Here is an 18,913-nt window from a genome sequence, read left to right as displayed (position 1 = left end):
GTTGTTGTTGTAGCAGCATAAACATTGCCCATATATAATATTTACGGGAAATGTTGCCGGAGTAAATCCGGTTCTTTTCGGTAGCCCTGAACCGATTGCCGTGGGATCGCTTTATCTTCTTTTGTGCATGTACAGTGCCTTAAATAAATATAGCCCAGGGATTTATAGACAAGTTTCGTGAATTTGATTCTTTCCTACTTAATTTTAATAACTTTTTACGAAAATATAGTTTACCCCCATACAAAAACCCTATAAATTTGTAAATCAAAGTATTTAGAAAATTATTTGAACAACCAATTTTATTTTGGTTTTATAACGTGTAAGTATCAAGTAGTTCAAAAATCGAGTAGATTTTCGACAATTTTTTTTTGATGAAGGTATTGGGAGTTTTTTTTCCATATAAAAGAACATGTCGAGCATTCAGCAGATAGAAAAAAAATCTCAAAAATCAACGAGAATAATGAGCCACTTAAAATTTTCACTTTTGTATACTCAACATCAGAATATGTACATACCTAGACTAAACACATGTAAGGATGCGCAGGGTAACCTTATTTCCGAAGAAGGAAAAGTTCTCACAAGATGGAAAAACTACTTTCCAGACCTTCTAAATAATAGCAACAGCACTCAATCTAACCACCCACAATTAATGAAATTAGTCTTGCGATAAAAAGCTAAAAAATGGCAAAGCAAGTGGGGAAGATGGCATAACTGAACAAATATTAGGCGAGTACCAATGTGGTTTTAGATATGGAAGGTCGACGACCTACTAAAGCTTTGTAGTTTGCTAAATAGTTGAAAAGTTTCATCAGTATAAAATCAACCCACATGCCTCTTTTATAGATTTTCTGAAAGCATTCGATAGTATTGAAGGAGGCAAAATTGAATAAGTGCTACGCATGCAAGGTATACCGAAAAAATGAGCTTTGCTTTGAGATCTATTCGAAAGTGCTTATACAAGGCAAAGCATCTGATTTACTCAGAGTTGAATCAGGAGTAAAGCAGAGAGATGCGCTGTTTACGCTTGTCTTCAATCTGATCCTGGACCATGTAATTAAAGAGGTTGATCCATCAGGCACTATATTCAACAAAGCTTCGCAAATATGTGGCTTTGCTGATGACCTCGTCATCTTCGCGAGAAATATCAATGTTCTCAGAGAAGTATTTCAAGCACCCCTATCAAAAGCAAAATTTTTCGGTTAAAAAATCAACGTAAACAAAACGAAGTATCTCGCAAAGCTTAACACGTTCAGAAAAGCGCCAGATCTTTGAATGGGCGATCACGAATATGAAAGCGTGGATGAAATTAAATACCTCGGAAACGGATACCTAGAAGACGTTTCGGCTGACCTTAGAAGCCTAGGAGTGACCATCTATCGTAGTTTGGCTACGGACCGAGATGCATGGAGAAGAGTTGTGAAGGAAGCTAAGGCTCCCAACGAGCTGTGATGCTATGAATGATGATGATGATTTGAGGATCATGGGCTATAAAACTGTATACTTTAAATTTTTCTGGAAATTAAAAAGTGTGAAATTCTAATGAAAATTTGTTAAATTGTACCATATTTCCACTTTATACGAATTTTGCAGGAGAATGAACTATATTTTCATAAAAACATATTAAAATTACATAAAAAGCAAATAAATTGCCAAGACTCGTCAATAAGTTCCGGTGCAATAATTATTTAACGTATACATATGTTCATACACCTGTGAACATAAAAATAGCAATACACTTAAAAAATTATTTTGAAGTCATTTTCGTTTTTCCTATAAACCATATAAAATTGAGGTTCAATACCAAATATCTATGAAGGGATAAGAGATTTCAGAGGTGTAGAGCTTAGCTGAAGATTAGCATACGCAATTACACAGAAATACAAATTATTATTTCCTGCTCAGCAAACATAATTTGAAATGTAATCAAATTTGTGGAAAAGCCGAAAAAAATAGGAGAAAAACGAAAAACTTCCCTGCTAGACAATCGCAGAATTATAATCAAAAAACGGCACTCCATACAAAAAAAAATGTAAGGCAAGACGTTTGGAATGTGCAAGAAAAAATGCTAGCTGGATAGGCGTAATATTTTATGGACTGACGAGTCTAAACTATGTAGTTTGGTATGGCGCCACGGGTTCACGACAATATGTTAGACCTCCACCTTACCACAATACACTCTAAAAACGATTAAACATGGGGGCTCAAAAATAATGATATGGGGATGCTTCTCATATTATGCCGCAAGCCGCTTACACAAAATTGATGACATAATGGACACTAATATTTATGTGGAAATAATGTAAAATGTTGACATATTGCAGAGAGGACATACTAATACAATGGGTGTACCAGCAGGTTAATGATTCTAAATAAAAACGAGTCGGAAGACCAAGGATTGGTTTCGCGCAAATAAAATTAAGGTCAGTCTCCTTACCTCAATCCTATAGAAAATCTATGAGAGCACTTAAAAAGAGTTGTATACAATGTAAAACCGAGTAACAATTAAAAAATTTGGAGATTGTTAAAGATGCGTGGCTGGAGATTCTAAGCAGGTATGTGAGCAATTGGTAGACTCAATACGCCGTCGTTGTACTGCCGTAATAAATAATTTGGGAAATTCAACTAAATATTAATTACAACTTTGTATCTACAAACTTTGTCAATGCAGTTTTTCTTTAATTTTTTTTATAAACTTGGTCAAAAATGTATTACATAAGGCGTTTTTCAATAGGTGCGCTTCAACTTTTTTCCGATAGGGAGGGCGAACGACGAAATATTTTTTATTTTTCGCTTGTCATTTGTAAACTTCATTAGTATACATTTCATCATGGAACGCTACACACTTGAGCAACGATTGCAAATCGTGCAAATTTTTTATGAAAATAATCGTTCTGTTGCTGCTACTTTAAATCCAAATAATTCCAAAAAATCATCTTCATTGATGAAGCTCACTTTTGGCTCAATGGCTTTGTCAACAAGCAAAATATGCGTTACTGGGCAGAAAGCAATCCACACGTGATTCATGAGGCACCGTTGCATCCCGAAAAAATTACTGTTTGGTGCGGTTTACATGCCGGCGGCGTAATTGTCCCATATTTTTTCGTTGACGAGAACGATCGCCACGTTACTGTGAATGGAAATCTATACCGCGACATGATAAACGATTATTTTTGGCCGCAATTGAATGGTATGGACTTAGACGACATGTGGCTTCAACAGGACGGGGCCACAAGCCACACAGCACACGCTACAATTGATTTGTTGAAGAGTAAGTTCGATGAGCGCATTATTTCCAGAAATGGACCGGTCGAATGGCCGCCGCGCTCGTGTGATTTGACGCCTCTAGACTATTTTCTTTGGGGTTATGTGAAGTCATTGGTCTACAGTAACAAGCCGGCGACGATTTGTGAGCTCAGAGCCAATATTGAACGCGAAATTGCTGGAATTTCGGCCGATTTATGCAAAAGAGTGGTCGAAAATTGGGTTCAACGATTCTTCTTCTTCTTAATTGGCGCGATAACCGCTTACGCGATTTTGGCCGAGATTAACAAAGCGCGCCAGTCGTTTCTTTCTCGTGCTAACCGGCGCCAATTGGACACACCAAGTGAAGCCAAGTCCTTCTCCACCTGATCTTTCCAACGCAGAGGAGGCCGCCCTCTTCCTCTGCTACCACCAGCTGGTACCGCATCGAATACTTTCAAAGCCGGAGCGTTTGTATCCATTCGGACGACATGACCCAGCCAACGAAGCCGCTGGATCTTTATTCGCTGCGCTATGTCTATGTCGTCGTAAAGCTCATACAGCTCATCGTTCCATCGTCTACGATATTCGCCGTTGCCAACGTGCAAAGGTCCAAAAATCTTACGCAGAATCTTTCTCTCGAACACTCCAAGCGTCGCTTCATCGGATGTTGTCATCGTCCAAGCTTCTGCTCCATACGTTAGGACGGGCATGATGAGAGTCTTGCAGAGTGTTAGTTTTGTTCGTCGAGAGAGGACTTTACTGCTCAATTGCCTACTTAGTCCAAAGTAGCACTTGTTGGCAAGAGAGATTCTACGTTGGATTTCAAGGCTGACATTGTTATCGGTGTTAATGCTGGTTCCTAAATACACGAAGTCTTTTACAACCTCAAAATTATAACTGTCAACAGTGACGTGGGTGCCGATACGCGAGTGCGCCGACTGTTTGTTTGAAGACAGGAGGTACTTCGTTTTGTCCTCGTTCACCACCAGACCCATTCGCTTTGCCTCTTTATCCAGTTTGGAGAAGGCAGAACTAACAGCGCGGTTGTTAAGGCCGATGATGTCAATATCATCGGCATACGCCAACAATTGTACGCTCTTATAAAAAATTGTGCCTGAGCGATTAAGTTCTGCGGCTCGCACGATGCTCTCCAACATCAGGTTAAAGAAGTCACACGACAGCGAGTCACCCTGTCTGAAACCTCGTTTGGTATCAAACGGATCGGAGAGGTCCTTCCCAATTCTGACGGCGCTGCTGGTGTTGAGCAACGTCATCTTACATAGCCGTATTAGTTTTGCGGGGATACCAAATTCAGACATAGCGGCATACAGGTAACTCCTTTCCGTACTGTCGAATGCAGCTTTGAAGTCGACGAAAAGATGGTGCGTGTCGATTCTCCTTTCATGGGTCTTTTCCAAGATTTGGCGTATTGTGAATATTTGGTCGATGGTAGACTTTCCAGGTCTGAAGCCACACTGATAAGGTCCAATCAGTTGGTTGACGGTGGGCTTCAGCCTTTCACACAATACGCTCGCTAGAACCTTATAGGCGATATTTAGAAGACTAATCCCGCGGTAATTGGCACAAATTGCAGGATCGCCCTTCTTATGGATTGGGCAGAGCACGCTTAAATTCCAATCGGCAGGCATGCTTTCATCCGACCATATTCTGCATAAGAGCTGATGCATGCACCTTACCAGCTCCTCGCCGCCATGTTTGAATAGCTCAGCCGGCAGTCCGTCGGCGCCCGCGGCTTTGTTGTTCTTTAGCCGTGATATTGCTATTCTCACCTCGTCATGGTCGGGTAACGGAACGACAATTCCGTCGTCAACGATTGGGGTATCGGGATCTTCACATTCTCTATGACATGCGCAGCTGTCACCGTTTAACAGGTTCGAGAAGTGTTCCCTCCATAATTTAAGATTGCTCTGTACGTCAGTCACCAGATCGCCGTCTTTGTTCTTACAGGACAACGCCCCGGTCTTAAAACCTTCTGTAAGCCGCCGAACTTTCTGGTAAAATTTTCGGGCGTTGTTCCTATTGGCCAGCATCTCAAGCTCCTCGCACTCACGTATTTCGGCCTCTCGTTTCTTCTGTCGGATAATACGTCTCTCTTCCTTTTTCAGCTCTCTGTAGCGATCCCACATGGCTCGCGTTGCGCCCGATCGCAGCGTGGCTCTATAGGCGGCATCCTTTCTTTCTGCGGCAGCATGACATTCCTCGTCGTACCAATTGTTTTTTCGGGCTCGCCGGAATCCGATTTCTTCTTCGGCGGCGGTACGTAGAGAACGAGAAATGTTGCTCCATTGTTCGTGGATGCCGGTTTGTTGGGCAGTACTCTCTGAGAGCAGGAGTGAGAGTCGAGTGGCGAATCTTCTGGCTGTCTGTTGTGATTGCAGCTTTTCGAGGTCGAACATTCTTTGCGTAGGTAGATGCACGTTTTTTGCTGCACAGAGGCGGGTGCGCAGCTTGGCTGCAACAAGGTAATGATCCGAGTCGATGTTGGGTCCTCGGATCGTGCGTACATCTAATACACTAGAAGCGTGTCTTCCATCTATCACAACATGATCGATCTGGTTTCGCGTTTTTCGATCAGGAGACAGCCAGGTAGCTTGGTGTATCTTTTTATGCTGGAATCTGGTGCTGCAGACTACCATGTTTCGGGCCCCGGCGAAGTCGATCAGCCTCTGTCCGTTACCGGATGTTTCGTTGTGCAGGCTGAATTTTCCGACTGTGGGACCAAAAATTCCCTCCTTGCCCACCCTGGCGTTGAAGTCGCCAAGCACGATTTTTATGTCGTGGCGGGGGCAGCGCTCATAGGAACGTTCCAAACGCTCATAGAAGGAATCTTTGGTCGCATCGTCCTTCTCTTCCGTCGGGGCGTGGGCGCAAATTAGCGATATGTTAAAAAAACGGGCTTTGATGCGGATTGTTGCGAGACGCTCGTCCACCGGAGTGAACGACAGTACTTGGCGACGAAGTCTCTCTCCCACAACAAATCCGACACCGAATTTGCGCTCCTTTACATGGCAGCTGTAGTAGACGTCGCAAGGTCCTATGGTTTTCTTACCTTGCCCCGTCCATCGCATCTCTTGGATGGCAGTGATGTCAGCCTTTACTCTCACGAGGGCATCAACCAGCCGGGCAGAGGCACCTTCCCCATTAAGGGACCGGACATTCCAGGTGCATGCCCTCAAATCATATTCCTTATTTCGTTTGCAGGGGTCGTCATCAGTAAAGGCAGTTCTCATCCGAGGCTTTGCAATTCTTTTCATTGGGGGGGATTTTTAAGTGGCGGGCCCCAAACCCAGCGCACAACCAGCTATCCTGGAATGTTTCGCCTTCTCACTTTAGCTCACTCCCGAACGGGTGTTCGGAAGCTACCCAGAGGATACGTGGGCTAATCCCGGCCGTTGTGAGCTGCTTGAACCATATGTAGAAGAGTCGTCCTGGCCACTCCCAAGTGAATGGCGATCAGTAACTTTCCCCACTTGCGTGGACTTCTACACATGGAACCATCCTCAACGATTGGACTTCGTAAAACGTGCACGCGGTGGTCATGCAAAAGAAATCGAATTTCGTACTTAAATGTATATGTTCAAACTCGATAAAAAAAAAAAAATTAGTTAAAAAAGTCAAACCGTTTGTGTTTTATTCATAAAAAAGTTGAAGCGCTCTTACTGAAAAACGCTTTATATGACCACTGCTATTTTAAGGTTAACTCTGAATACGCGCATTTCCGACATCGCCCATAAAAGATTTTCTTGGCGAATCAGGCCTTTCGTCGCTATACGACAACATGGAGGACAAAATATTCAGGATCTATCCAAAGCATACTCTAAGCCCCAAACTTCTTATTGGCAAAAACTTTCAATCTGCAACCTCAAGTGTATCTAGACCTAAAATGCCCTCATCTATACACACCTGCACCTTATTTGCAAAACATGCGGAACTGCCTTCTAAACCACACACTCTGCGGTACACTAATCACCCACCGTGGGCGGTTAGCAAGAAATCCTTTATCAATTACCTAGCTTCTTTACGGTGAGATAATGTTTCAAACGCCGTTTACAGGGTCCCGTTCTCCGAATCAATCGTATACTATAAATTTGACGACTGGCAATTGGTTTTTACTGACCGGTCAAAATCAAGAAGTTATCACGTACGGCCTTCTATTTCAATTCTGCTCGATTTTCACTGCTGAAGCAACCGCTATACTCCAAGCCGTTTAATACTGCGCCAAAAGCAAGGGTAAGCACATAATTTGCTCCGACAGTTTGTCCTGTTTCCAAGCCATCCAAAACCATAACAAGTCAAGCAAAATCGTCGACTGTGTTAAAAACATACTCATTTGCCATCGGAGCAGTATCAAAATCATGTGGATACCTGGGCACTCCGGGAACCAGTGTAACGCACTGGCAGATAATAGGTCTATTTATAAGTTCGTGCGGTTTTACAACAGATGGCGTAACTTGATTATTATTCCATCGATCCACATTTCCAAACATTCATTGGAGAGCTACTGTCGTAAGGCACAAACGTCAGTATAAGTTTTTTATTTGAAGCGTAAACAACAATATTTTTACCACACTTGAAAATGTCGAATTTCGTGCCAAATAATGTGTTTTTGCGGGGAATTCTTCTTCATTATTTTAATATGAAGAAAAAAGCAGCCGAAAGTCATCGTATCTTGGTGGAAGTTTATGGTGAGCATGCTCTATCTGAGCGAACGTGCCAGAAGTGGTTTGCACGCTTTAAAAGTGGTGATTTTGGCTTGGAAGACGAAGAGCGCGAGGGTGCGCCGCCAAAGTTCATGGATACCGAATTGGAGGAATTGCTCGATCAAGATCCGGCTCAAACGCAAGAAGAGGTTGCAAAAACTTTGGGAGTTGATCAATCAACCATTTCCAAACGTTTAAAAGCCATGGGAATGATCCGAAAGGTAGGCCATTGGGTGCCGTATGAATTGAAGCCAAGAGACGTTGAACGCCGTTTTATGGCATGCGAACAACTGCTTCAACGGCACAAAAGAAAGGGTTTTTTGCATCGAATTGTGACTGGCGATGAAAAGTGGGTCCATTACGACAATCCAAAACGTCGGGCAACGTATGGATACCCTGGCCATGCTTCAACATCGACGTCGGCGCAGAATATTCATGGCCTGAAGGTTATGCTGTGTATCTGGTGGGACCAGCTGGGTGTTGTGTATTATGAGCTACTGAAACCGAATGAAACGATTACGGAGGATGTCTACCGACGACAATTGATGCGTTTGAGCCGAGCACTGCGAGAAAAACGGCCGCAATACGCCGATAGACACGACAAAGTTATTTTGCAACATGACAATGCTCGGCCACATGTTGCACAAGTGGTCAAAACATACTTAGAAACGCTCAAATGGGATGTCCTACCCCACCCGCCGTATAGTCCAGACCTTGCGCCATCCGATTACTATCTCTTCCGATCGATGCAACATGGCCTGGCTGACCAGCACTTCCGTAATTACGATGAAGTCAAAAAATGGATCGATTCGTGGATTGCGGCAAAACCGACCGAATTTTTCACAAAGGGAATCCGTGAATTGCCAGAAAGATGGGAAAAAGTAGTAGTAAGCGATGGACAATATTTTGAATATTAAATTTGTAACCATTTTACGTCAATAAAGTTTCAAATTTCGAAAAAAAACCGCACGAACTTATTCATAGTCCTATTACAATTTCCAAGGACATTTCCGTTATACTAACAATCACATCCGAAGTCATCCTACCCAGCGACATATACCGACTTATTCATGAACAGAGGCTACCAAAGTTACTTCGTGAATGGTCGTGTTATAAACACCATTATTTGAGCATTAACCACAAACATACAAAAACCTGGCTATCGATCATCGGCACCCACCAACCACATTACCCCATATACACGGCTCCGTATTGGTCACACTATAATAACTAGTGCATACTTATTACAGGGTAGTATATCCAACACCTGCCCCTTCTGCCAAGCCACAGCCAGTGTGTATCACCTACTGGTATTCTGCCTGTAGAGATCCTCATAAACTTTTAAAAGATACCACTGAAGATAACATAAAAAAAATTTACACATTTCTAAAGGACACCGACCTACTCCCTCGTATCTGATCCAACACACATCCCAGCCATTCGAAAGCCGCTGCTGCTAACGCTGCGTTTGCTTGAGTTTAATAATAATTTTATTATCAGGTAAGCTTTTAAAAATAAAATAAAATAAATAAATATTTTTTGTTACACAATCTTTTGTTTTTCGTTATAGAATTGATTTAAATTATATTCAGTTAAATAATAGAAAAGTATTATATTTCAAAATAATAATGAACACTTTCTAATGACATCATAGATTAAAATAAAAAAATATGTGTAATAAAAAATATTACATATTTTTTTAGTAATGTTATTTTTGTGTTTGCAACTGTACATACACATATCGTTCGTCCTTATGCTAGAAGCAAAAAATGTGCAAATTTGAGTTAATGGGTTGACTGGATTAACCTTTGGATGCTCTTCTATTTTTCATAGAACAATACACTTTCAAACTTGATTTCCTAATTTTTCACCGTTACACATTTATGTTGCGAATTAAATACGAAATTCTTGTACAAGAAATAATCATGTTATTTTTTAGCGAATTATACCAAAAAATTATTTTCGAAGCTTGAAGTTTCGCAAATAGGAACACAAATAGAAGGAGTGAAACAAAGATTTATGAGAGACAATAAATGCGCTTAAACTTCTTTCCAATACGTTAAGCATGATTAAGAGATTTGAATTGTCAATATTTATAATAAAAAATTAATACATTATTTTCGATTTAATTGAATTATTTGTGAAATACTTAAACTTAATTTTTTTACATTTCGGAGATTCAAACGCGATTTTTGGCAGAATAAAAACAGTAATTAAGTTCAAATAAGTTGGTGGATTTTTGTCTACTTAATTTTTAGAACTTAAAAATGTTTTTCTGCAAAAGCTGCACGCATGAATGGAGGCAATCACATAGGAAATTAAGAGTGAAACATTTAAAAGACAGTCATTAAGCAACACACGGTCGATAATAATAACAATAAACTGGCAAATTTACACTTGAAATAGGTTAGGTTGAGCTTCTTCTCTAATTTGTGGTGCGCATCATGATGCTTACCTGTAAATGACTGAAACGACAGTTTTATGACGCCTCCCAACGTCAGATGGTTCTATGAAAAGCTTTTAATTTTAGAAAAACACTCGCAACTTTATACCGATTAAGTAAACTACTTTGTTACAATTGGTTTCCTCAAGAAACTACACCTATGACATAAGTAACACTGTGTGACAAAAAAAAAAAAAAAATTAAATATACTTTTATGGAGACCTAGCACAACTTGTGGTTATAGAAAAACTAAAAAAAAATGGTATAGGAAAAATTTCCAATACACCCCCAAAATCTCGCGTAAGTTATACCTACATACCAAATTAGTAAAAAAAAATAAAATCTTAAAACCCATACAACTCTATTAATTTTAATTCAATTACAATCAAATATAGCTCATTCGACGCAAAATTAAATTTACTATAACAGTAGTGTACTAAAAAAAATCCTCAATATCGGATAATATCGTAAAAATTATGTCAAAGTTGAAAAAATAGAGAAAAAATAAAAAAAATCCAAATACTTCCGCCTACAGTCTCGTCAGTTGTCATTTCAGAAAAATTGTCAACTCACTGTCAAAAAGGCTTGTTTTTGTTCTTTCGAACTAAAAAAACAAATTCGAAATCGGATGGAAATTGGCGAAGTTAGGAGTGATTGTTCACATCAACCTACTGAAAAACGGTTTTATGGCCTTAAAACGAGATTTTGGGGGTGTATTGGAAATTTCTCCTATACCATTTTTCTTAGTTTTACTATTTCTACAAGTTGTATTAGGTCTCCATAAAAGTATAAAATCACTGTCGCACAGTGTAATAGATATCATTATTTTTAGCAGTTCAAACTGCTTTTGCTTCACTTTTTTTAATTTTCAATATATTTTTATAAATATATAATTCATTCTACAATAAATAGCGTGTAAGTGAAAGTTTGAAGCTGTGTACAAGTTTTATAAAAATTCGACTAATTTTTATCAAAATTTAAAACTTTTTAATTTAGTGTATTGGTTATTTATAACTCTTACATATAAATAAAATAAATAAATATAAAAACTTTTTAATCAGAATTTTAGAGTATGCAATTTTGAATTTTGGAATTTTGAAAATGAAGTGCAAGTTTCAAATGGCTTAAAAGCCGCGTTGATTTTTGACAATTTTTTTGCTGACGGTGTTGGGTGTTTTCTTCTGTGTATAAAATTAATTTTAATACTGACTAAAACGTGCGAAATTTTGATTTTATTGTTTTTAATTTGCACAAAGTTTTAAACTTTATTTGGTGTTTGTTGTAGAACGGATTAACATAAACAATTTATTAAAATTAAAAATTAAGAATTTTTGATAACCAATATATGAATGAGGTAATTGTTGCCATGTATCAAGGCAAAACTTATTCAGGAAAACAGTACGCCCATCGATTTCAACAAGCGTACATAGCTCGAGATAAATTAATTTTTGAGTGATGGACTAAAAAGTGGCGTCCCAATATATCACACGTTCGCCAAAAAAAATAACAAAATTCATAGCGGCATCTATTAACACTACATATGTATGTATCTCATGAGAATAAAATGGGACTTTATTTTTGATTAGAGGAGTATGATAAACTTGGGGTTCTGTCAGTAAGTGCGTTGTATGCAAAATGTGTGCTTTTTCAATATTTACTAATTTTTATACTATAAAATCTAATCGCATTGACGCTACAAACAAGTAGCTGAAAACTGTTATGTCGAATCCAAAACGTAAATATTCCTTTCGTGAATTCCATATGAACAAATTATTCCTATAAATTGCCATATATAATAGAAACAAATTTTCTAACTTCGTTTTCCAATTGGAAACGTAATTGAAAAATTTTTTATCGAGGTAATGAATATTCATTTCAGAATTTCTTAAAATAGAAAAGTTTCGTGAAATAATTACTGTAAAAAAGTGCATTTTCCCCAATTTTCTTTCTATGTAGTTTGTATTGTAAAGATTTATGTGCACACGGAAACGATGTGTTCACAAGGAAAGTACGATAAGCTCAACAATTTTGTTCATAAGCAATTCATCTTGAAATATTGAATAATAGTTCAAACAGCAAAATTATGCTTTTAATGCAAATTACATTAAATTCATCTTGATAAATTTTAATATACCCCAAAATTCATACATTCTTGATAGTTGTTAAGGCAGAGATTCGCTTCAAATTTGACGTGCGCGTTGTAGCTGTAAAAGCATAAAACATTGCCCGCAAAATTTAAAAAATTGCTCCTTAAATGAAGTGACAGTCCTTTGTCGAATATGTATAAGTACGGGTTGTCCTGGTAACTTAGAACCGACTGTAGTGGGAACGCGGTTGTTGTTGTAATAGCATAAACACTCCCCATAAATGTTTGGGGAATGTTGCTGAAGTGATAGCTCTTTATGCATATATATACCTTTACTTGGTGTTTGGACGAGCTCTCCAATTTCTGGTGTGCGTCTTGATGTTTTGCACAAATTGGAGGACCAAAGTTTTAAGCCGGTGTCGAACGGCCGATGCTTTTTTATGAGTTGCTTTTTCATGGCAGGTTTGCCATTGCTTGCCGAGGGGCGACCGCTATTAGAAAACGCTTTTTCTATAATTTGGTGTTTCATGTACGGAGATTTTAAATTGTGCGCGGTAGTAATGCACCAACTCATTCGGAAACGGCAGCCGCTTTGAGAGTCCTTGGCCGGATATAAATGCACGTCACCCCGGTAAGATAGAGCCGACTGTCATGGGAACGTTGTCATAAGCGTCTCTGGTCTTTCTACGAATTTGATGTCTTGGAAACCCGCATGTACATATGTTAGTAGCAGAATGTATTGATGCACATAAATACTTCAACCTATTATACACATATTTACATTCATGTTAACACATATGTATGTACATACATATATATATTGTGTTTTAAAATTTTACTTCTCCGTTAGATTACACAGATTATATAGATTTTATTTAGGAACATTCACTAACAATGTATTAGTTTTAAATATGCTTCCTGGTTGCAGTAAACCATTTTCATTATTTACGTTTTATGTTACTTCCTTTGCGAGCTCCCTAGCATATCTTAAAAACACTATTGCCAAGCTTACCTTGCGTATTACTGGTGTAATGCACCTGATTTCTGGCGAAATAAGAATCCTTCGACACAAGTGTCCACTTTTTATTTACAGCGATGACTTATTTTTCCTTCCGAAAATATATAATAAGGCGTATTTTAAGGCCGTATTGTGCGTTCATGTAGGTTCAATTGTATGAGACTAATCTGTTAGCCGAAGGCGTGGTGTCGCTCTGCAATAAATGCAATTAGCACCAATTGATTGTTGTTAATTGCAAATTGACGCTTTATTTGTAATTACAATATGGAACTTACTGCGATGTGACACAACTGGACGAAAAGTCCAAAGAATGCGTTTTGGCCAGAACAGAACTGAGTCCTTTCTTGAGCTTAGTGGACCGGAAGGAAATTTATGTTTCGTCGTAATTTTTTGTGTTGGCTCGATGTTGTTTTTCTAGTTTCCTTGACAACGCTGCAATAATTTGCATTCGGCCGTTTCTATTAAAAGTTATTAAAGTTGTTTTTGTCAGCTGACTATTCAAGAGCTATGGGAATAAAACACAGGGTTACAAGCGTCATAAGTTTGAGCGTGAAATAAAGCCAATTAGTTTAATTAAGAAATTTTTCCAATACAATTGCAGCAAAAATTTGTTACTGTACTAAAAAATCTTACCTAACAAATATTAATATATTTGTATGCCTCTCTGAAAATGCAAGTCTGTCATTTGATTATTAAATGAGCTATTGTCGCATAGATGTCGCGGCAGAAAGGTTCGGGACTTGGCTGGAATGTTACTAAAATCATGCAACCACGGCTGGGCTGCAATACTTATTTGGTGCCTTCACGATACAATTATTATTATTATTATTATATATAAGAAAAGTAGAGGAGATCCACTACTTTACATTTAAATGGAGCACTAGTGTAAATACCTTCGGCTCGCTTGTTAATGAGTTTACCAGAGTAACAATAAATAGTATTAATATCTTACATTATACGCTATTAGACAATTAACTCTAAATTAACTTCCTAAGCTCAGCTAACGTAAGGTATTTGTTGATGTTCTTGATGGATTCGGAGTCATAGCTTTTCAGGGCATCGGAAGGAGTGTTGTAACCGAAGACGTTGAATCTTATTGTTGAAAAATGTTGACAATTATCGAGCGAGTGGATGACCGAGATTGAACCGCTGTTGCAAAATGGACACTGTGGAGGTGGAAGACCCTTAAGGAGATGGTTATGCGTTGCTGTCGTATGACCAATTCGTAGGCGGGAGAAACTTCTAAGATCGTTACAGTTTATTCCCCTCGGGAAGGTGGGTGACTGCCTTACCGAGTTTAATGCTGAGTAGTGATGCCGGAAATTATTCCACTCAGAAAGTTTGGCTTTGAAAAATTTTGCTTCTGAAAGCCTAAAAACATCTTCTTTGAGAATCACGTTCAAGGCGATAAGTGGTTGATTTGCTGCCAGTCTTGCTCTTTCATCAGCGGCTTCATTGCCAGGTATTCCTACGTGGCTTGGAACCCACATGATTTTGATTAAATTATTTCCACCAGCTAAAACGTTGCGGATCGTTGAGATGATAAAGTTGCTTTTTGGTATGTTGGTTACTGAACGAATGGTGGACATGCTGTCAGTGCATACAACGTATTTTTCACCAGTTCGAAGAGCATACTGCGTTGCCAGCAGAACGGCGTTTGCTTCTGCAGTAAAAACCGAGCAGAAGTTTAGTAGATGACCAGCTGAAATTGTGTTATGGTCGGAGTCTACTACCGCAAAGGCTGTGGTGAAAACAGTTTTAGTCCCGTCCGTATACAAAAATTTCCATCCTTGTTCTTTTAGATTTGAGGCAAGTTGTTCGAAGGCTTGACGGTAAACTGTAGGAGGAGTTGTACTTTTCTTAAAAGAATGCATGTCTAGGTACAGCAGACTATTAAACTGGAACCATGGCACAGGACGTTTGTAATCGAATTTCTCTGGTTTGATAGGAATACCTAGTTCATTCGCAGCATTTAAACATCTCATAATCGTTGACGGTCGATATCCGTGTTTTTTCCTTCTGCTTGCCGAATAAACCGCCTTGAGCAATACTGCATTCTTGCACCGAAGGAGCTTTGGGATCAATTTGATGGTGTTGGCAGTAGCTCTCTCTTCGATGGTTGGAAGACCAGCTTCTGTCAAAGTGCAAATAACCGGTGAGGTCGGGAAGGCACGTATGCTTCTCCTGGCTGCGGTGTGGTATGGAGGGAGAATGAGCTTAACGATACAATTATTTGGTGTATTTGAAAGTATTGCGTATTTTGTGCATTTTCTACCACTCACATTCTTGTTTCAATGCAGAGAATGGAGTATTTTTTATTTTGAAAATTGGCCAAAACAAAAATAAAAAGTTCTCTCACTGCTATTCTCTGTACATATGTAAGGATGTTCGAATAATTGATGTTTCCGCAGCTAAAGAGCGAGAAAATTCATTCTGTCTAGGAAAAATAATTTGATTAAAAATTTCCATTACGTTTTCATTCAACTTTTATGCACGGCAGCCACCGTAGCCGAATGGGTTGGTGCGTGACTACCATTTGAAACTCAGAGAGAACGAAAGTTCGAATCTCGGTAAAACACAAAAATTAAGAAAAAGTTTTTTATAACAGAGGGCCAAACGGTTAATAAGGAATATTATTTATCCGTTTTAAGGCGTTTACGTGAAGCCATTCGCCGTAAACGGCCCGAATTGTGGAAGGACAATTCGTGGATTCTGCACGACGACAACGCGCCATCGCACCGAGCCTTGATTGTACGCGAATACAAGGCCAAAAACTTAATAAATACTATCGAACAGCCACCGTATTCGCCAGATCTCGCACCCTGTGACTTTTTTCTCTTCCCAAAACTAAAATTGCCACTTCGGGGAAGGCGTTTTGAGTCGATTGAAGACATTAAAAAAATTCGCTAAAGGAGCTGAAGGCCATCCCGGCGCCGGCCTACCAGCGGGCCATGGATGACTGGGTTGTTCGTTGGAATATTTGTATCGGCTCAAAAGGAGCATATTTTGAAGGCGATCCAACAAATAATGATGAATAATATGAAAAAATGTGTTTTTTTTTAAATTCCGGGTACTTATTTTACACAATGTATATATAATTCCTTCTTTGATCTATACAAATAATAATAAAAAAAAAGTAAAAATATTGAGAAAATGATTAAATAGCGAAAAAGGTATAAAAATCATCGGAAAATGAATGGTTTTAAACGATCGTAGTTTTACAAAAAAAGTAAATTTTATATATTTTGCTTAGATTCAACCTTAAAAATCACCCTAAACTGTAATATCACAGTTCACGGTTTTTATGCTATCTTCCTACGGCACGTAATTCGCTCTCCCTTTCGTAATTCGCTATCTCATTTGTAATTCTCCTTCTAATTATAGAGGCGAATTTATTATGGTTGATGGCATCCGTGTATATACGAGTATAAGAAAAAAAGGCATGTATTTTTTTGTTTTGGCTTTTGGATTTCATCAAGTATACGTAGATCAGCTGCTTGTTTTCATACATGTGCAAGTTCGGTTCTTACCAAGAACGCCAAAGAAAGGCAAAAAAGACGCTACCTTCAATAGAATTGTTAGATATTATTAATTATTCATTCATATGTAATATCGACTTTAGACGCCCTATACTCCGAAAGGAGTTCAAAGAAAGAAATGAAATAATAATAATTAGAATTTCGTATACGTATTGTAATTTTGTGTGACCTAAGTAGACGTCGTTCCCTCCAACTGTCTGATACTAGCAGCAGCAAATTGCGCAATTTAATTAACTTGGCTTCTCTTTGCCTTCTTTCCAAATCGTTAATAATAATTGGACAAACCTAAGCCTCTAAAAACTTTTCAAAACAGTCTTGACAGCTGATTGTCAATTTTGCAGCTAATCTGCCATATGTGAACGTACTTTTAATCTCCATTGCCTTGCCCATTATCAAGAAATTGTTGTCTTCCCTTATTCGGAAATATATAGAAACTAGCTGATAAATCAAAACGGAAGAGTAAACTAAAATAAAATTAACAAACGTTGAGTAGTAACTATTGTATATATGCATACAGCGTTTGATTGAAATGTAATGAGGCTTCCCGCGCGGAGCGTCTGCCAAGCGATCAACTGAATCGGCTGTTGGGGGAAAATGATCGTTGGACCTTCCCCTTGCATTAGAAACCGGCCCCAGTTTGCTGGCAAAAGCGGTGCAGTCAACATCGCTCCGCCGGTGAAAGCTGTTTTAAAAGTGTGTTAGGATTTTGCAGTGGCGAAAATGCAGCGATCGTTGGAGCAACGTTACTCGATCAAATTTTGCGTAAAGCTAAACAGTTTGTACCTCCAGGAAGCACTGTAAACGCGGCATTTTACAAAGAAGTGCTCCTTCGGCTGAAAAACCGCGTCGCCCGGGTTCGGCTCGACCTTGTCAACAATTGTACCCTTCATCACGACAATGCGCCGGCACACGCCGCTTTCCTCTGCACCTCTGCATTGGCCAAGATGGGAGTTCCGGTCTTCCCCACCCTCCCTACAGCCCAGACCTGTCCTCTCCGGACTTCTTCTTGTTCTGTTTCCTGCAGTGGAAAGTCTGCTACCAGCGGTGTATTGACGCTCAAGGGTCCTATTTTGAATAATAAGTTGTATGAGCCAAAAGGTTTAATAAAACTGCTTAAAAAAAATAAGGCTCATTACTTTTCAATCAAACCCTGTATATATAATTGGTGCGTACACCCTTTTTGGGTGTTTGGCCGACTCCGAACGGCAGATATTTTTATGAGGAGCTTTTTCATGGCAGAAATACACTCGGAGGTTTGCCATTGCCTGCCGAGGGGCGACCGCTATTAGAAAAATGTTTTTCTTAATTTTGGTGTTTTCGCCGAGATTCGAACCGACGTTCTTTCTGTGAATTCCGAATGGTAGTTGCGCACCAACCCATTCGGCTACGGCGGCCGCCGAATAGTAACTAGTTAGAAAAAGTTAAATTTTAATGTGAGCAAAAAATGAGGGTGAGCTTTCCATTGCTATCACGATAAATTTGCTTATAATGTCTAAGTGCGTGGATCGAATTTAAAAAGTATAACACCCAATGTAGTCACTGTATCAGCCTTTCGATTTATAGTACTTTTTATAAGTTACCATTAAGAATTAAAAGCAATATTTAACGTTAAAAATGCTTAATTTTTGCATAAGCTTGAAAAAATTCCCAATTGCAGACACTTACATATTTTACTTAACCCTTCCGACCCGAATGGTGCACATGTGTACCACTTAAAGATTAAATGTCATAATAGTGTCTCAGTGAATTTCTGCCGGTTTATGCTATTCACCTGATCATCTCTACTCTTTTCTAAATACATACTGATAAGTTCCGTTAGAATTTTTGTTGTCTGTACTAACGGAGTCTGTTTGTTTGCATTGA

General features: G+C 38.9%; 1 protein-coding gene across 1 annotated transcript in view; it reads right to left on the bottom strand.

The window, feature by feature from the left end:
• LOC128855070 (DNA-binding protein RFX2) overlaps positions 1-14,015 on the bottom strand; it is a 75,789-nt gene extending 61,774 nt beyond the window's left edge. Inside the window, exons 1-2 of the mRNA XM_054089670.1 lie at positions 13,787-14,015; positions 13,506-13,704 (exon numbers count right to left, since the gene is read on the bottom strand). The gene's annotated coding sequence lies outside the window, so the exon portion shown is untranslated. The remainder of the gene's footprint in view (positions 1-13,505; positions 13,705-13,786) is intronic.
• Between the last annotated feature and the right edge of the window lie 4,898 nt (positions 14,016-18,913).

Source organism: Anastrepha ludens, chromosome 2 (assembly GCF_028408465.1).
Source record: "Anastrepha ludens isolate Willacy chromosome 2, idAnaLude1.1, whole genome shotgun sequence".
Classification (NCBI taxonomy): domain Eukaryota; kingdom Metazoa; phylum Arthropoda; class Insecta; order Diptera; family Tephritidae; genus Anastrepha; species Anastrepha ludens.
This window is presented reverse-complemented; position numbering and strand designations above follow the sequence as displayed.